The 19,584-nt window shown below is 39.1% G+C and overlaps 1 protein-coding gene across 6 annotated transcripts in view; it reads right to left on the minus strand.

The window, feature by feature from the left end:
* The window catches only part of kank3 (KN motif and ankyrin repeat domains 3), a 32,280-nt gene extending 13,860 nt beyond the window's left edge, over positions 1–18,420 (minus strand). For 5 of the 6 annotated variants that reach the window (XM_072389245.1, XM_072389243.1, XM_072389241.1 and 2 more), the window contains exon 1: positions 18,319–18,420. The gene's annotated coding sequence lies outside the window, so the exon portion shown is untranslated. The remainder of the gene's footprint in view (positions 1–18,318) is intronic. The other variant, XM_072389244.1, reaches the window with a different exon arrangement.
* Positions 18,421–19,584: the final 1,164 nt, after the last annotated feature.

The raw sequence follows: 19,584 nt of genomic DNA on the forward strand, positions 1-19,584 counted from the left end.
ACTTCTTCTCTTCTCACCCAGAACTACCATCAAAACACTCACACACACCCCCACACACATTTCCCTCAGCTCCACACAAGTGTTGCTGTTTTTCTCTCTGATTTGATGACAGCAAATTACAGACTGCAGGGAGAAGCTGCATTCCTTTCCTCCATACCCCCGAGTCCTGACCAGCTGAGAGCCACACTGTCGAGACTCCCTGACACAAACACAGAGGCACCAACGTACACACACAAGTTCTCGTAATGACACGCAAGCAAAAAGCACAATTACAAAAATGACCGAGAAGACGAGGCTTTCACAGAAGCAGTATGAACACAAATCATGAAATATATTAAACTGCATGAAAGATGTTCAAAAATGGCTATAGTCATCAATGAAATGAAGAACATTTGTTTATTTAATGAGGATTAGCTGTAGGAAAAGTAGGGATTCAATTTGGGTTTGATCCCAAGTTTTTGTCTCTTCATGTAATCCTGGACTACAGCTAAGATCTTGAGATCTGGATTTTGTGGAGCCTGCACCTTCTGCTGCCTGCTCCTTGTTCTTATAGCTCAAGGTAAGTCTTTCTATTTGTCGACGTCAAGCAGCAAGATGTATTTGGGACCAATGGGTAAGAATCTAAGCATCTACAGTTGAGTAAAGCTAATGGAAGATGCCATCGTCCATCAGAGATGTCTAACAGGCATTACCATGGTGACGCATCATCGTGATGCCCTTGATTGTGAGGCTATCAACCTGTTAGCTTCTCCCAGCTGATTCCCTGAATCAAACTTCAGCAAAGTGCTGTATAGACACACACACACTATCACATGGTTTTATACAGATTGAGGATTTGTTCCCGTTACACTTTATCAGTAACCAAATTGCAGGCATACCACCTTAATCTAGTAAACATCTGACTGGGTTCTATTGTGAACAGATAAAACTTTATTGGACTTCTGTTTGAAAGAGCAGTCTCGTTTCCATAGCAACAAACTAGGTTAAAATTACATTAGTGAAATTCAATGCAGAATTGCTCTAATTTGAGCAGAAATCTAACACAAAATTGACATAACTGCAGATAACAGTACATGTAAGGAATGTAGATGAATGACAAATTACAGGAAAAGCCAACATGTGTGTTTTAGTGAGCTGTTGGGTCCTTTGCTGAGCTCTGACATTTATTCTACAAGCGTCTGAACCTCTACTGTAGGAATGGACCACATTGCTATCAAAAGACACCTGGCAACTGTGCACACATGAGCAAATAATTAAAAAATATTTTCATTCTAATAGCACCACTCAAAGACCCCTCGGGCCCATAGATTGTGGCATTGTAGCATCCTGGAATCGACTCACAGGATAATTAACACTCAGAACAACTTAATGTTGTTTTTTGGTGGCCCTCTCCTCAAAGAGGACAAATGCTCATAAAGAACTCCAGTAAGATGCCCACACAGCATCACAGAGCCACCTAAAACACTCTCAGGTCAAAGACTCAGCAGGGGGTGAAGCTACACAACTATTTACAAGTTTGTCTGTCACCTTCTGCAAAAATAGTAAAAAAAAAAATTAAGCTTGAGCTTAACTTGAACTAAACTTGAAGGAAAAATGCTCCAGCGGTCTGTATTTTAGCTGTAGACCAGGTACAATAGAAACAGCACCATACTGCAGTTTGTTCTCTGAGATCAATTTAATAACAACAAGACGGCAGCTCTGAACTAACAGTGCAATAGTACGCGTTCATTCATTCATTCATTCTTCTTAAAATATTGGTGAAAAATAGACAGATAATGCCTTATTTAGAGGCTGTATTGTCTGTGCCCCGGTCACTCCCGTTATATGGATATACACGGATCTTGAGTGATCTAAATAGCATCCGAAGTTTCACCAAACTATTATCAGTGAGTAGATGAACGTATTTTAAGACAGAAATAAGGTCCGGGTTTAAAAAAAAAAAAATAATAAATTCCCCTTTAGGTCTCTACATGAGTTTTTTTATTCAACATGACAAACCTGATTTATTACAATCAGGTTGACATGTTTTTCTCATTGAGTTGCAGGGTAATTTCCAGCAAGTTTCACTGGCTTACTGTAGGAAAACAAGGATTCCACTTTCATCTTGAGTACTTCAAAAGTTTTTGAAGATATTTCATCGCTCATCTTAAAGGCCTCTTCAGTTCTGACTGACTGGTGATTAGTTTTCTGGTTGATAAACACAAATCTGCTCAGTTAATTATCTTCAATTAACTGAAGAAGTAAATCTGAATGGCTTTATGGTACACACAGTAAATTGGGTGACATTTATTCACATCAAAACAAGGTCCTAATACCAAAGTTTCTACCGTCAAATGAAACATTTCTTTACATAAATAGGTTTTCCATTTAGATATACTTGTCTTTATAAAACGACAAACTGCTCAGAAGAAAAATTGTTATATTAATAACAGTTGAGAGCAAACATCACATCAAAGTTACAATAAATCTTTCTTTTATGTGGTCAAATGAGAAACTCACATTATAAAGCAAAAAGCTGGATGTTGTTGCTGTTAAATATTTCAGTTTGCAAGTGCAGAACAATTTATCATTGATGCTTTCTCCCTGCAGACTGGAACATGTGACGCCAAGGGGAGAAGTTTCCTGTCACCCCAGCACTGACTTACAGACGTGTCACTAATGTAGAGGAGAGCATTGGCTTGTTTTGCATTCAGCTGGATTTATGGAAGAGGAAATGTTGTGCTAGGGCACGGCTCGGGCCATGCTTTGAAACGGTGACCTCATCCTCAATGCTGTTTGCTTGCTTGTGAAGGGGGGCCACAGAGAGAGAAAGAAGGATACACGATCTGACTGACGAGGAGGGGAGGGAGTGAACATTGACATCCTCCCTGACAGCAACTTTCACAGTCTGACTGCTTTACATGAGAAGAACCCATTCAGAAATCTAGAAACACCCACACACATTCATATAATCAGATACACACTATGAACACACCTCCAACCCAGTATGCATACCATGCTCTCATTCATTTGACATTTTACTGAACTGGTTCAAATTCACAAGTTTTTACACACACAATTCTTCTCATTTTTAATGAGACTTTTTGACTTTTTGTGCACTTGAACTTCCATGAGAAGCATCACATCTTTAGGGTAGGGCTGCCACGATTAGTCGACTAGTCACGATTATGTCGACTAATAAAATCGTCAACGACTAATTTAATAGTCGATGCGTCGGGTTTTTTTTTTGTTTTTTGGGTTGTTTTTTTCTCTCAAAGCTGCTGCGGCACCTTCCACTGCTGCGTCTGCCTTTCTGTCCTTGACACACATGCGTAGTAGTGGTAACCGGGGTCAGCTGTGATGTCACAGGAAGTTAAACCAGACGGGCTCTGGTATCATGGCTACCCGGCAACGGAGCTCAAAAGTGTGGGAGCATTTTAAGAAAACTAAAGACAAATGTGTACAATGCGATATCTGCAAGGCAGAACTCGCCTTCCACAACAGCACAACGACGATGCACGAGGACCTGAAAAGGAAGCATGTTGTTGTGGCTGATTGTGAAGAGGGACCGTCATCTTGGTAAGCTAACTGACTAGTTAGCTGATAAAATTAGCGTAAACAGAGAGTTAACTTGCTACTTACTCATATTGATAGCTGTAAACGTTAACATTAGCGATGGCGATTTGAATAATTAGCCTTAGCACACATATTTCATGTGTTTTCTGTAACATTATAACACTGATGTGTTTGAATAGGAACACTAATGTTTTATAATGTTACATTTCAGTGCTAAAAAAGTACTTTCATTTTCAATGGACGGCTTTGTTACAAAGCTAGCTACATGCACACCTCAGCAAGCAAATGTCCTGACTGAGTCCATAATGAACATGTTGGTGTTATATTTGAGTCAGTGAGACCAAAACTTTTTGTGAATAATTCCTTAGTTTCAGGTGCCTCATTTGATTTAAATGTAGCTATGTTTGATGACAAAGACAAATGAAGGAAAGAAAAATCTAAAAAAAATACATAAGTGTTTATTTTTGTGTGTTTGCTACACAGTGAAATAATTGTTTGTTGCAACATATTTCATTAAAGGGTTAATGAACTATGATATTGTCTTTTTTTGTAGTTAGCATATACATAAAACACTCCAAGCTGAAAGATAATGGTGGTTATATAAAAGCAGCTGCATCCTTGTGCGATAAGCTCTATGTTTTACTTTCAGTATATGTATGATCCGATTAGTCGACTGATCGAAAAAAAATAATCTGTGATTAGTCGACTATTAAAATAATCGTTTGTGGCAGCCCTACTTTAGGGGAAACTGCACACTCGACACTGCCCACTTGTCAGTTGCTTTGCTATAAAAGCATCTGCTGTGGAGACCAACCAGACAAACTAAAATGTTGTGACCACCATGTTTAAAAATCCAGAACCAGCCAACAAAAACAACCGGAGCTGCAACTTGGATGTGAAGTTGAAGCTGTGGGATACCGTGAGCTCAGTGTTACTCCAATTTTCCTCTGTTTAGTGTTTTATATCTCCAGACACATTACTGAGCGCTTACCAATAAATCAAATGGAGCGGCATTCACGATTGCCGTTTTTAGTGGACTTTATAAACCATTTTTGCAGCTACATTTACAAACATTGGTTTAGTTTGTGAATCTTAAAATGTTGTGCTTCTGACTTGTTTTGAAGCACATTGATTTTTGTTTTGCACATTCCCTGAAACTGCCCCAGAGGGCTGAGATACCGCAGTTCATGTCTTTGGTTTCCGGCCCCCCACTGCACCATCTTGATTTACGGTCCCTTGACATTTTTGTGAGCTTTTGATGGCGTCTCTGTGGTCTCTTCAGCATGACAACAAATTAATGTGCATGACTGTAAATTTGCAGGGCTCTTACAGAGATTTGTTTTCATGGCAGCCCTTCATACATATCAGTGTGTATTTGTAAAAGCCAATCGGCGTTACAAGGAGCATTCACAAACAGAATGGTGATATAAAACGTCAGTTTTCAAGAAAAGGGAAGACACACTGTGTAGCTTTAGCACCATCCCTGAACCAGCACTGGAACTATTTTTGTCTAAAGGGGGTTTTTGAAGCCAATAGCAGAAAAGTCCTTTAAGGGCTTAAAAGGTGTTTGTAGCTCAGGAGGAAAAGCAGTAATCTGCCAACTGAAAGTTGGGTGGTTTGACCCTGACCAAAACGTCAAAGTGTCCTTGGACAAGACACTGAATCCCACTTTGCCTCTGATGTGTCCATCAGTGTGTGATAGAGGGAAGAAAATAAATCACTTAGCAGCCTCTAACAATGTAAAGACCATGGAGTGATGTATGCATGAATGTGTGAATGAATGAATGTGGCTTGTTGTGTAAAAGCTCTCCCATTGGTCAGCTACACAAGAGAAGTGCTATTTATCATTTTAAAAGAGTCAGAAGAAAATTTAAACACTTACAATTTGAAACCGGGGTAAAACTGTATCTGTAGACAATGTTCAAGAAGCAATACAAAAAGCTCCTGAATGGTTGCTAAAATTAACCTGGAAGTGAGTTTCCTGCAAGCAGTTTTTAAGGTCAAGAATGAACTCTGAGAGGAAACTGTGTCTCAGCAAAAATGTCAGTTTTCACAATTTTTCATTCTAATCTCAGCTGAATTTAAACTTCAAACCAGCTGTTAATCCTGAACCTAATCTCTTCTACAGGTATGGGGATTTCTTTCATGTTTTCACCGTCATGACGATTTCAAGGCTGACACTAAATGCAGACGTGTACACACACACACACACACACACACACACGCACACAGAGGGGCTTCTCTGATGCTGGGATAAATCTGCAGTTTCCTGAAGGGAAGCCTACTACTCCCCCAATAAATCCCCCCATCATGACATGAACATAAACACACTCACACACACACATATCTCCATGTACCCGTAAGAGACCTCCCATTGTCTCCCAGTAGGAACTGGTGGGGGAGCAGGGTCCTGCCAGGAAGCCCATCGAGCCGTCCTGAAAGCTGCTTCCTGAAGCCAGCAGGAAAACAGAGGAGAAGACAAGCAAAAACTGAGAGCTGAACAAATACTGTGACACAAACACACACACACGCACACACGCATCCTGCAGCCAACAGCCATCAAACATCACATGACGCATCATACTGCACTAAGATAACATGCCATCACATTTGGCGAGGACTCAAGCCTGAAAGTGTTTGTTTGCACTGAAGCTCACACACACAGTGTCACCTCTGTACAGAAGATTTTGGTACAAATGCCATTTCCTGTCGCCCATCCCTTCGTCACAAATCACACCCTAACATCATGTACGTCTTTCTGTATACAGACAGAAAAAAAAAAATTCATCAGAGTCAGGTTGACTTCAAACATCACATGCGCCCCGTCATCCCTCCCTCTTCCTTCCAGATTCTCCTGCAAACACAATCAGCCACATTCAGCCTCCACAATGAGGCATTATGCCTCTTTAGTGGCTACGCTGTTGTCGAAAAGTTTTGTGAGGCCTCGTTGTTTCCTCCAATCAGCCCCCCCTCCGACCAAGTCCTCCCAGACTGTGTTCAGGTTCAAAATGTCACAAAGTGAATTTAATAAAGCGCAGGGGAAGTCCGCCACTTGGAGAGGTTTGAGAAGTAGAGGCAGCATTTGTCATTAGAGCAGCTCCCACAGTGAATCTGAAGCTGTTGAGGACCAGCTGAATGAAGGATAAAGAGGGGCCCGTTTGCAGGGACAACAACGCTCTTGTTGAAAAATCCTAATCGAACTCCACTTCTGTCAAACGTCTTCAAGATGTGCCATTAATCACATTTGCAGAGTCTCTCAAGGTTTTACAAAAAAAAACAACCTCTAAACACATTATCACTGTTAAGTTACAACTCTCCAAGTCAGCATGTCAGCTGTAGAAGACATCCACATTGTTTCTGATCACATGACATCACATCCATGATCGTCACAGTTTTCAGGCTTTTTATATGCAACTGTGCCTCTTCAACATCTCAGTATCCAAACACTTCTGTCACCTTGTGCCGAAGAGAAGAACCACATTTCAGTTGAATGTAGCTTCTCCAACCGATCGCTGAGAATGTAAAATGTGTGTCGACACATTTTCTTGTTTGCTAAATTACTGAAATCTTCACAGAATCATTACATTTTGTACCTTCTTAACATAAAAATCGAATCACCCTGTTTTCTTGGCGTCAAACGAATCTGTTCATACACCATTCCAAGCAAAGTACATTTTATTGCAGTAATAATAACCATGTACCCAACACACAGAATCTGTGTTAATGTTTCTGGCTACATTAACTGCAGCATTGGCTCAGCACGCACACAGTTTGAATCCCAGCTGCAGTGGCATCGATTCAGGCTGAGTGCTGAGTGTCTCTCCCTGAAACAAAGCAGTGCTCAAAAATCCAATTTCCCTCAATTAGCTACTTTCCAGTTTCTCTTACGTCACATTGAATTTGGGACCAAACACACCTTGTTTTCCCACTGTGGTGAAACAAGCTCTTGTTCCTCCAACAAGACAAACTGAACCTGCATCTAATATTCCATTTTGGGTTAAATATCATCAGCCAGAACATTTCCATCTCAGCCGTACTTGTTTGTCTCTCTCCCATTTCCTTTTCCCCTTAATCACCTCAGCTCTCTGTGTATTTTTGCCCAGCAAACAAGGAAAATAAACCAGCTCCAGGCACCTCCAAGAGTTCTTCGTAGCTGACCTAGATATCTGCTCCACAGATTGGTGTTTAACAGCGGACTGTGACCCATTTGTCTCCTTCACAACAGTAGCTACTGGAGCCTCCAGATGTTTGATTCGCATAACTACAGAACAAAAACAGATGTGAGCCTGTTCTATGCCTAGAAACAACCGATATACTGTATGTGTCTCGTATCATGTCATTTCCTTCGCTGGTGGAAATTACACTAGTGCTGGACCTCTTTGATGAAGAGGGTTAGGGTAATGACAAGGCAGAGGGTGTAAGCAACTCTTTGAAATGTCTCATCGAGAACACACCTTCATCTCCACGGAGCTGCTCCTGTGGAAAATACGTTTGTAGGCTCTAATTCAGTTTTCCATAATACAGGGATTCAGTTACCCTCTCAGATTTGGCCCAGCTATTAGTGCTGCAGTAACAGTAAGATGTAATTTCATGTTTGCCAGGCAGTATGAAATCTAACAGAACCTATCGCTGCCCTGTGGTCGACTAAGATAATTTGCCAGGTGATTTCATTCTAAATTAAAAACTTTTTTATTTCTCCATCTGCTGCATTTTATGCTTAATCTGATCTGTCTTTACAGATAGTTTCAGCTGTTTTACCCCCTTGTTTTTGCTCAATATTTTTTCTAATATTACCTGGCAAGAGATTTTTTTACAAGTTGCAACTAGGAGCTTCATTAATAGTGTTAACCTGTAATTTACACTATACAGAGTGGTTATTAGGCAGTAATGAGGATAACTTCAGTTGGCAGTTTATTTAGCATCACTCTGATTGGCATTTATCTCGACTTCATATTCATATTAGTGCCCTTAATTGGAGGAAAAGTACCAACTTTTTTACTTCTATAAAGTACTTTGTTGATCTGACTGGTCTAAGTTTGCCCATGACAGCAGTAGACAGAAACTTCATCCAGCTGCCAGTACTTTCTGAAAGTCCCCGTCCTTTTCCAAGCCGTTTATACAGAGACATTTCCAGATGGTTCTTTGCAGAAAACCATCTGCTGCATCAGGTAACCGGCAGATGACCAACTTAAAGACAATTACCAGACGTGAAGGCTCTAAAACCAGAAACACAATCTACCTACCCAGAAGTTGAGATAAAGTGTAAAATTCTGGGCTGTTAAATTTCATTCACTAAACTCAGTTTTTGATTGACCGTTTGTTGACCTAGTTTCTTATAAAATGTCGCTCCAACAAAAAAAGAAAAGAAAAAAATTGTCCCTTTTGGTCCTTTTTTTTTTTTTAACTTTAAGACCACAGTTTGACTTCTTGTGCTTTTTGGAGCATAAAACTATAGAAAGAATTCCTCAAGAAGCCAATGTCCTGTTGGCATGGACATAGAGGAAAAGCAGCAACTTTCATACATGTTAACCTAATTATTCCAAACTTTGCCCTCAATAAATGTCAACATCCTGCAACACTATGACTGGAAACAAAGAAAAGTTTTGAATATTTTTGATAAATGTAGAACTCACAAATAATTTTTGTCATTGTCCTTTTTTTTTCTTTGCTTTTCTCAGTTTAGTTTAATTGCAGTAATGAAGCAATTCATTATTTTCTTAAACTATCTAAACTATCGTTTTTGCCAGTGTCATAACAGCATTTCTACAAGGTCCGATTCAAGCTGAGACTCTTTATTTTCCGTCTACTTCCTCACTCTTTATGAAAGTCGAACAGCCAAAGTTCGTTTTCCACACTTCAATGCCAACCTCAAAGTTACACACTCAAAAGCCTGTTTGGAGAAAGCTCATTTATTTGGGGAGGAAAAAAACCCTTCCCTTAAAACTCAAACAAACAAAGATGCTCTCCTGCTTTACTGTGGTGTGGACATGGCGTGGCTATTATGGAGGGCTCAAATTGCTGTTGCCGATGGTAGCAGGTAATTAGTGGGACGAGCACAAAGTGTCCTTTATCTGTTGGGGCCACAAAAAGACGAGCAAGCCCTTTGAGAATGCCTAAGAAGATCCAAATCACCCATAAAAACTGATTTATAATAAAATTATTCTGTGGAATCTGGATCTCTGTGGGGATCAGTAATATCAGTCCGACATGCGACCAGTGAATGATATTTTTATTGGAGCCCCATCCTTGATGCTTGGTCAGACTGGTCCCTTCTCCACATGAAAGAAACAGAAATCTATGCAAATCAAGAGAGAGTTTTAAAATATCTAACAATAACAAATTAGAAAGAGGAGGAAATTTTTAAAAAGTATTTTTTTAAAATAGGACGTTCGGGCTGGTTTTATCATTTGGAACAGCAGTGGAAACTGAACACTCAGTGTTGGAGTCTCTTTGGACCTTTTTTTGGGACTTTATAGGACAAAGGTGCATTTCCACAAGCACCTCAGAGTTAAACAGTTGTTCCATCACGAGGCTCCGAACAGAGGTGACCTCTGTGCTGGGATGGGTTGAGGAAACCAGGTTCCTGTTATTCTGCAGTCTAAAGCTAAAGTTGTTGCTCTCACTTCAGCCTCAGAGGCATCAGCTATTTTCACCTTTTCACCAGCCTTTCAACCAATCCATAAATGATGTCCAGAGTCTGGCTCAGTTGCCAGATTCAGACAAACTCTGGCAATGTCTGGTTAGTTAGGCATTTTCCCACCCTGATGTCAGTGCATAGTGCTGGCTTCCCAGTGCTGTCCTGACAGTTCTTGAGATGATGCGGATATTTTTAGCCCGTTTCTCATTCAGTGTTTCCCAAGACGCAGAGATAGTAGAGAGAAGAGCATCCACAGCGGTAGACCTCGCTGAGGATATCGACTGTTACCAACTTTAACCACCCATCACCTTTCAATTATGTTTGTTTGATAAGATTTTAAAGTGAATAATAAGTCAACAATGTGAGAATATTTTTCACCCAGCTGATGCTTGATCAGTTTGTCAAAACTTTGGGAGCAAAACGAGGATGTTGCAGCCAAGTGGCTACTATATTTTATTTTGTTTATCACTTATTATTTGCCGTTGCTTCGTTGCGATTCATCAAGCTAACACCATATCATAATATTCACTTTAAAGACGTTTGTGATACAGACATGACCTCAGCCCGTTGTTTTCAAGGACGTCATTTTAGAATGTAACATTTTAGCCAAACGGATGCCAGCATAAACAGCAGTGGTTTTCACAACCATTTTAAGACTTGTGTGCAGCGCTTGAGCTGAATAAACACCTTTCAGAGGGTGCAGAGCAAAATGCCAATCGCTGCATGCAAGTAGACACACTGCCAATTGAAATAACAAAGCATGTGATATAGCACTGATTGATGTGTCTTAGAGTAACTTAGCATATGAACCCTGCCCAGATATGGGTAAATGGCAGCGACTGGCCCTGCATGGGCAAGAGGAGGCACACATATTTTTCCAGAACAAATTAACATTGAGCTCTCAGTATGACAAGGCAAGATCTCACTGCTACTTAATCCGAGTTTCCCCGGGGACCGGGTTCAAGTAGTCCCTACACACACAGACACACACACAATGAGCGACAGGGAACCGGAAGATTCACTGCAGTACTCCAGCCAAAAAGTTAGTTTCAAAACAACAGTTTAAGCCAAATGAAAGGAATGATCTGATATAATAACTTTGTTTAAAAAACAGTAATGAAAAAAAGAGTAAAGTCGATAAGCTAAATGCTCCCATTAACAATCCAAATCCAATATTCTGCCACTATATTCCTTGATACAGGATAAATAACTTAGTAACCCTGTGCCAAATGTTATTGTTTTGGTTGCATTATGTTGGACATTCATTATTATTCGTCACTCTTTCCAATATATGAATATTTTATTAACATATATTATTCATATGTTTTGATTATCTACATCACATTCAATTAGCAGACACTTTTATCCAAATTGACTTACGAGGGAGAAAAGCATGTCGGGGAAACGTGGGCTTCACTATCTTGCCCAAAGATACCTCGAAATGTGAGCTGGGGCTCGGACCAGCAACCTTCCAACTGAGAGAAAATCACTACCTCCTGAGCAACAGCTGATAATGTACTCCTTTTATATTATCATTGCATTAGTGGCCTAAAACATTCTTAAAATGGCAACAACATTTGTTACGATCGTTTCAGGATAATAAAATGTACGGTTCAGGAAATACCATTATCGTAACAGGACTAATCTATCCATTTATATTGGTGGTAATTACTCTGATCAGTCAGCTGATTGGTTAACTGTGCAGATTAAATGTTATTTCTAAACTATTTGCATCAAACCAATTATGTCCCAGCATCCAAAATAAATCACTTCACCAGGCTGGTAAACAAAAAACAATGAGCAGATGCATCTGCGGAGCAGGCGGCCATGTCAGCGCTGCTGCTGTGGATTTTAGCTGCAAACATATACTTCTTCTCTCAAACACTCTGAAAAGATCATCTCTATTGTCATGTGAATGAAAGCATTTTGTCCTTTACAGGTCTGACTGATATTCACAACAAACAACAGTTTTTAGCTGTTTTAGGAAATTTTATTTAATAGTTTTGACCTACTTTTAGAGATGAACAGGGGAAGAAAAAAAAGTGATTGATAGTTTTTGTCTCTTCCCTGATGTATTCAGGCTTTCTTATTGGCCTCATCTTGGATCTCCTCTTGTACAAGAATGCGCGTTAACCCATCAGAGTCTGAGATGAGGAGACAAGAGCTTTGGACGAGAACTGACTGCAGACACATTCACAAAGAGACGATCTTCCAATACTGCAATTAGTCTGTGAAACAGCAGAACAATGCTTGTCTGTTATTCCTGTTATCTGTTTTCCTCTGATCACCCTGATAATCTGATTATTTTGATAATAAATAAATTAGTTTATTAGTAATTCTGACATACTCCCAGTTATTATTATGAATCGTCCCGACGGATCAAATCTTATTTTTTAAGATTTAATCTTTTTCAGGATAATTAAGGTTTCCTGGGATCTAATGTGACTGCGACATATGATGAGTCTGTACATGTCTAAGGGCTGGACAACATCACAGAATGTGAAAAGGAAAGATCACAACCGCTTTAATTTGTTTTACAAGGAATGAAAAAGCAGACACGGAGACTAGAGAATTCAACATGATAACATTAAGCTGATTAAGTTAAATTCTTGTAAAACCACTAATCTGTTACCTTTGGAGGCTTTCAATCTGTCCAATATCCTGACACAGAATATAATTTAAACTCAGTCTGGGTACACGTGCTACAAATATGAGCTCCCGACATTGTTTTATTCATCTAAGTAAATGATAATCCCAAGACTACTGAGGTAATTAAATTAAAGGCCACTCTGCTGTAACAAACAACTGCATTGAGAAAAACTTTCTCGTACACTTCTCACCTACAAAAGATTTCCTTTTACTATCTGTTACTTACCTTTATTACATTCTCTCGTATTTCTCAATAGCTTTGTATTTACTGTTCAGCCCGAGGAAAACCCTTGCTTTAAACATGTATTTAGCCGCCGCTAAGAAAATAAACAAAAAGAAAAGTTTGAAAAAGTTTACGCTGAATATCTCAAACTCCATGTGGACAACTGAACTTCCTGTTCACAAGCTGCCGATACAATAAGAAATACCGGCATGAAGCAGAAAGTGGCCATTTCCATTTACAAAGCCTGGATGCCTGCTAATTGCCATGACAGCCTCCAGCGATCAGGTTCCATGCAGCCACAACACTTAGAGCTAATTGCTGCTGCAGAGAAATGCTGGAGCTTTAGAGGGTAAACAAAGCACAGCGGCTTTGAAAGCTGAGCAGTGTGGATACCAAGTCAGTGTTTATAAATTAAATCAAATACAGTTTTGACTTAAGATTATTCTTTAATAATAAAACCACTGTGGCGGTCAGCGTTACAGCTTCACTAAGACTCTCTGAAGCAAGCTGCAGTGCGTGCATCATTACCTGCATCTTCTGATCCCATAACCGTATTGTTTAATCACTTTTTCTGTGTTCTCTTACATTTTTTACTCCTAATTTAAAGTTTTTCCTTGATTTTAGGACCAGGAAATTAGGGATTAAGAAGATCCACAAGGGATAAAAGACACAGAAACCATGAAAGTGGCCTGAAACTGACCTTGTTGACTTCAGACTACACATCTATAAACCAAATTGTCAAACAATTATTGGAACTGGTTGACTTTCAACTCAACTTCCTCTGATCAATGATCGACCAATCACAGAACTTTTGTTGTTTGATTTTTTTTTTTCGATCTGTAGACACCATCCTGCACAAAATAGTAAAAAGAACAGGGTCTTTTTTCTCCTCTGGTCAGTAAATGCACCTTTTTGGGCAGCCACATTTTTCAGCACTTTTCAGCAAGCAAATCCAGTTAAAGTGCCTTTACTGGGTCTACATTTAATGAAAACAAACCAAAGGTACCTTCACCCCTGTTTGTTTATTACTTGGTACATTTGAAAAAGTACCAATAAAACACATATTTTGAGTTTTCTACAAAAAAGATTTAAAAAAATGCACTTTTACATATTAAGTAGATTAAATAGAGACTTTTAAAAAGAGGTTTAGGGCCTATAATGTGGTTCATAAAAGTGGATATACTGCAATTCCTTCTCTGTGGATTTTGAACAAATACTTCTATCTAGGAATGTTCAGTTTCAGCATTGACAGAAAGAGGTCGGTAACGTTTTGGAAACAATTTCTAAATTAATCGTGGTCAGTGTTGTTTGCCTTTGAATGGTCAATTAACACAAAAAATACTTTGTATGCTGTTGATTACAGTTCTTTGACTAACAGCTGTAATCAGCAGAGATCAGTGTGAGCTAGTAAGGCCTTAAAAAAAAAAAACAACTAGTCTTTAAAGTTACTTCACACAACAATGGAGAGTTGTTGAGTTTAAATTGGTGCAGCTAAACCAAACCCACTGTTTTAATTCTTCTCTTTCATTCATCCTTGTTAAAATCTGGTATCTACATTACCCACCGAGTAGCTCGACAAAAAATTTTTTTAATTTTTTTTTTTTAAATCGTAAAATATTTAATATAACATTTTTCACTTATGAACTAGTACTCCCCAAAACCTCTACAGACTTTGTGCCCATTTAACTCGGTCAACCAAACCTCAGAACAGAAGACAGGACGACTAAAATAATTCTGTACAAATGAATCAGTGAGGCGAACTCTGTAAACTGTACACAGTTTCACCGGGGAAAAGAGGTTTTGCAGTTAGTATGACAGGAGCAATAATGTTCAATACCATAGACATAGAGACCGAGACATACAACCAAACTATACATGCACGCATTTACACCTGCATTCAATTTAGAATGATCAATTAACCTAACATGGATGTTTTTGGTCTGTGGGAGGAAGTCAGAAGAGTCTGCCACTGATAATAGTCATCATTAAATTAAGATTTAATCAGCTCAAAAAGACGGACTCTGGTGGCTGGTTCAAAGACATATTCAAACTTCAAATGAAATATTAGTAATATGAAAGTTAACAATAGAAATATCAACAAGAGAATCTCCTCACTGTCCTTTACCACAATGTACCCAAGCATGAATGTCGATAATAATCATGCACCCATGAATGAAGTTCTTACTTAAACCCTGTTGGCCTTCTCTTTTCAAAATGTAGCAGTTTTACTTCTTACTTGTGAGTCAGGCTCTGACTGCACAGTCTCACCGCAGAGCACTGAGTAACTCGCAGTCTTGCTAAAATTAAAAACACTTGTAATAAAGCTAAAAATACGCCGGCATGCAGTTTATCAAGCAGCAGGGCTCATGAGCACAGACCCAGATTTAATTTAGTTCTAATTAAATGAACTGTTCTCCATCAGCTCCGAGGTGTAAATAAGGGGAGAATGCATGAGCAGGAAGGAGGCGAGCATTTATCAAAAAATGCCACCAAGTATCAGTGACCTGCTGACACCTTTAACTAAACTTACACAGGAGCTATTTTTGAGATGGCAGACGCAAGTCAAACCCCAGGGTCCTGTTGCAGAAAAATAGTTTCCCCTGAGAGAGCTTCATAAAGTAGTTAAGAGCCTAACACTAATAAGTTCATCACATTATTAATCCCACTGTCATTTATTCAAGAAATTTGGGGGATTTGTTTTTCTTTGCTTTAGTTGCCTTTAAAATAAAATAAAATAACAAATGTGTTTTTGTTATCTCTGACTCACTTTTTTGTGAGATGCTAAAAGATTTCCTGATTCTCCTCAAACACTGACTGTTTCTCTGTAACCTTTCACGGGTCTGTTTGTTTCACAGTGATTATAGGATTCATTCCCAAAGATTTCACAACCAAGATTCCCGTTTTTCTATTCTCCCTCATTTAACAAGGGCAACGCCTGAGAGGAAAACGGATTTTGTTCATTAGTAACGAGACTTATGATTTCACTATCCTGTATTCTTGCTCACAATAGATGATGATTCACTTACCACAGAATTAGAATTAAATCGAGTAATCCCAAATATTTGAAATAATGCTGATAATTCCCAAACAGGCAAAAAACAAACAGGAAATGAGAAACAGACGGAGCAACAGATCCTTTTATCCTGTTAATTGTGTCAAATGTAGGTCAACAACTGACAATCTATACAGAAAGTCAGACATGTCCAGACTTTTGACCTTCACTGCCATTGTTTTGATGGCCTCCACTATGTGTCCAGCACATGCATGTGGTACTTTTCCACCCATAACACGGACGGCAAAATGAAAAATAAGTTCAAGGGGTGGGTGCCCCAGACAGGTTCATGGTCAATTTTTGAAGACCTTTCTATTCAGAGTACATTGTTTGTTGTTAAAAAGGTCCAGGTCCTTGTTTTTTGTGAGGACATCATGCTTGAAAGACGCCAATCTATGGAGCGCTCACTGCCCAAAGTGTATTCTGTTATGTCATTCGTGATTTGAATTTATAATTACTGAATCTGGGACCATGACCTTCTTGTAGGACAAAAACAATTGTGCAGTCAAAACCAGCATCACGAACAAATCCTCCACGACCACAAACTACGTCACTTTTGCCGAACTGTTCTCCTACAGAGTGAATCACTCCACACCAACGCCTCTTCTTCCATGAACACAAACCATCAAGCCAAAAGTTAAACTTGGCACAACTTTTACAGCGTCATCCAGTGTCATCTGTAATTTTACCAACAATTAGTGATGCATTATGGAGTCCATTTCCTGTTTAGGTTACACCTATTGTATCTCTATAGAGATGTACATGCTGCCTTTAAATCACATGGCAAAAATGAATGAGCCCATGAACAGGCCTTACAGAGCAATATTTCATCATCTCACTGGTATTTAATCTAACACACCCACACCAACACAGACATTTGGGACTCTTTTTTTTTTTTTTTCCAGGCTGAACACCAAGAGCTGAGGCTGCAGGCGGTCCATCATCATCACGCCAAGGGTGATGAAGCCAGTAACACTTTATACAACCTAGACAATCATAAAACCTCCAACATTTATGTGAAAACCCCACTACCTTAAAATAAAATATGTGGGTTCTACTATCAGAGTCAGCCTCCTCCTGCATTCATGTTAAATGTATGGAGTGACCTTTTCAAAATCAGATGAGACCTTTTGTGTTCCATTTTCATGCATCTTCAAAACACCACAAGCCTATGTTGCAGCGCTGGTCCATTTTCTGGATGAACAAACTACCTCCTCTATGAAGGTTTTGATCTAGGCGTGAAAAACATTTCTGCCTTTAAACGTCACAGAAGCTGCTGGAAATATCTGAACATGCAGAGAAAACATGATGCAGTTCCTAAGAACAGACAGGGGATCAGCCAGAAAACTGGGAGTGGGTTCAACAAGTCGGACAATAGCGGAGGTTGGTGGGGGGGGATTTCCGTCCCATGAAGCGGCCTCACCCGCAACAATATCTGAGGGAGAAAGATGTTTCTGCTATGTCTGCTTCATTTATCATACTTCTACAGCATAAGCGTCAAAAGGAAGAGGATAAAAGTGTCCAAGAGAACAAGTATCAAGAAAGCCAGGAATAACAGCGATGATTAAAGAAACGTTTTAAAGATGTGCTCTAATTGTTCCTTCTTTCACAATTTGTTGGAGAACAAGCAAAAATGAATGAATAAATAAATAAATCACACAAAATCTCATCAGCTGTTCAGATCCAAGCATGTGATCACAGAGCACATATGTTTCTGATGCGATAATTAGACTCCTGAACAATAGTTTAAGGCCATTAACACTGGTTTGAATCAAAGAAGGGACCTTTAGCAGGCTTCTAAAAAAATAACAAATAACATGATAGAAGAGTCCAGTTTAACAGACAGTTATTCAATTTGGGACTGATGAGGACCCGACCCCCCCCCCCTCCCATGCGAAAAAAAAACAGTTAACAATCAGAGAAGCAACTTATAAAATGCAAACCAATATGCAAAAATCAACTACGAGGCTCTATAACAACTTAAATATCTGCCAATAATTAGAAATGTTTTAAACCAGATACAACCATGGGTTAACCACTGCTGGACTAAATCTATATTTATAACAGGAGCTGTAACTTCTGCGGCTTCACTGCACCCAACTATGATAACTGTTGATTCGAGCAGTCAGATAATAATGAACTGATCAAAGCGCATCGATGTGCGTCTTTGCAGAAATCGATCCCTGGGACACTTTCTCTTACCTTCTGGCTCGACTCCGTCCAGTCACACTGAGTCTTGTCATAACTTTCGCAGAAGGTAAAGAAAGTTTGGGAGGAGAAGAGAAAAAAAAGAAAGGAGCCTCCTGCCCCGCTGACTTCAGCACCAGGATCAAGTTGCAAGTAAATGGGAAGCACGCTTCCTTTTAGGATTTTAAAGTAAAATCTGATTTTTGTTATTAAACACGTTTGTTTTTGAGAATCTGATACAAAAACTTCCGTTTTCTCTGGATACATTCATATGAACTGTCCTTTATATTTCAAACAATACCTACTCCCAAACATATTCGTTGCATTGGGTATACTTGTATGAAATGTGTGTTTCATCTTTCTGTTGCTTTATGTCAACTCTAATTATTATTTAAAACAACCTATTCATGCTATCGATACATTAAAGTATTTTGTAGACTCACGAAGTTATCCACTTAATCCACTATCCACGAAATTCTTAATGTATTTAATTGCATTACGAAAAGAGTCTTGTGTATCTGAGAAAACTGCACTCCTTATTTCTAATTGGCTGCCAGAATAAAAATATTTCTTAACATGAAGTTCGGTTTAATAGTGCAACAAACGAGGGAACTTAAAAAATAAACAATGGAAAGCCAGAACACTCGTAGCTCTATTTTGTTACTGATTAATTACGTCCTTTCATTTTGAAGGTAGAGCTTTTCTTCCTGTGGACAGAGGACGAATTGACGCAGTTTTTTTAAGTTTGCGCAAGGAATCATTGACAGGCATCTACGTCCTCCAATCAGAACCGAGAACTGGGTGGCGACGACATTAAAGGCGGGACCTGCTTCCGAGTTTGGCCAAATGGCGCCAAAGTTAACTACCATTTTATTTCCTGTCATGAATACTGATATTAATGTATCTTAATATATTGATTTACCAAAGTTATGTCAGATTATGAACAGATAACATGCATGGACATGCATTTCGGTTTTTCAGCATAGTAGTGAATCTAATAGTCTGTGTTTGTTGTTTGTTTGCTTTTTTATTAGTTTGTTTGGGATATGTATTGTTTTGAAACCTATTACTTATTTTCAGATGTATAGAAATTAACCACTGACTATACGTAACAAGGCACAATAATAAAAGGTCCATAAAATGCACCGCTTGCTACTTGGCAATAGATGGTGCTATAGTCTTTCAGGTTGGGGGCAATCACAGAATGTCTATACCTTGAAAGAAGCCAGTCTCCAACAAACAGTCCATCAATCCATCCATCCATTTTCTATACCCACTTAA

This window comes from Leuresthes tenuis, unplaced genomic scaffold (assembly GCF_036924035.1).
Source record: "Leuresthes tenuis unplaced genomic scaffold, fLeuTen1.0.hap1 SCAF_7, whole genome shotgun sequence".
Lineage (NCBI taxonomy): Eukaryota > Metazoa > Chordata > Actinopteri > Atheriniformes > Atherinopsidae > Leuresthes > Leuresthes tenuis.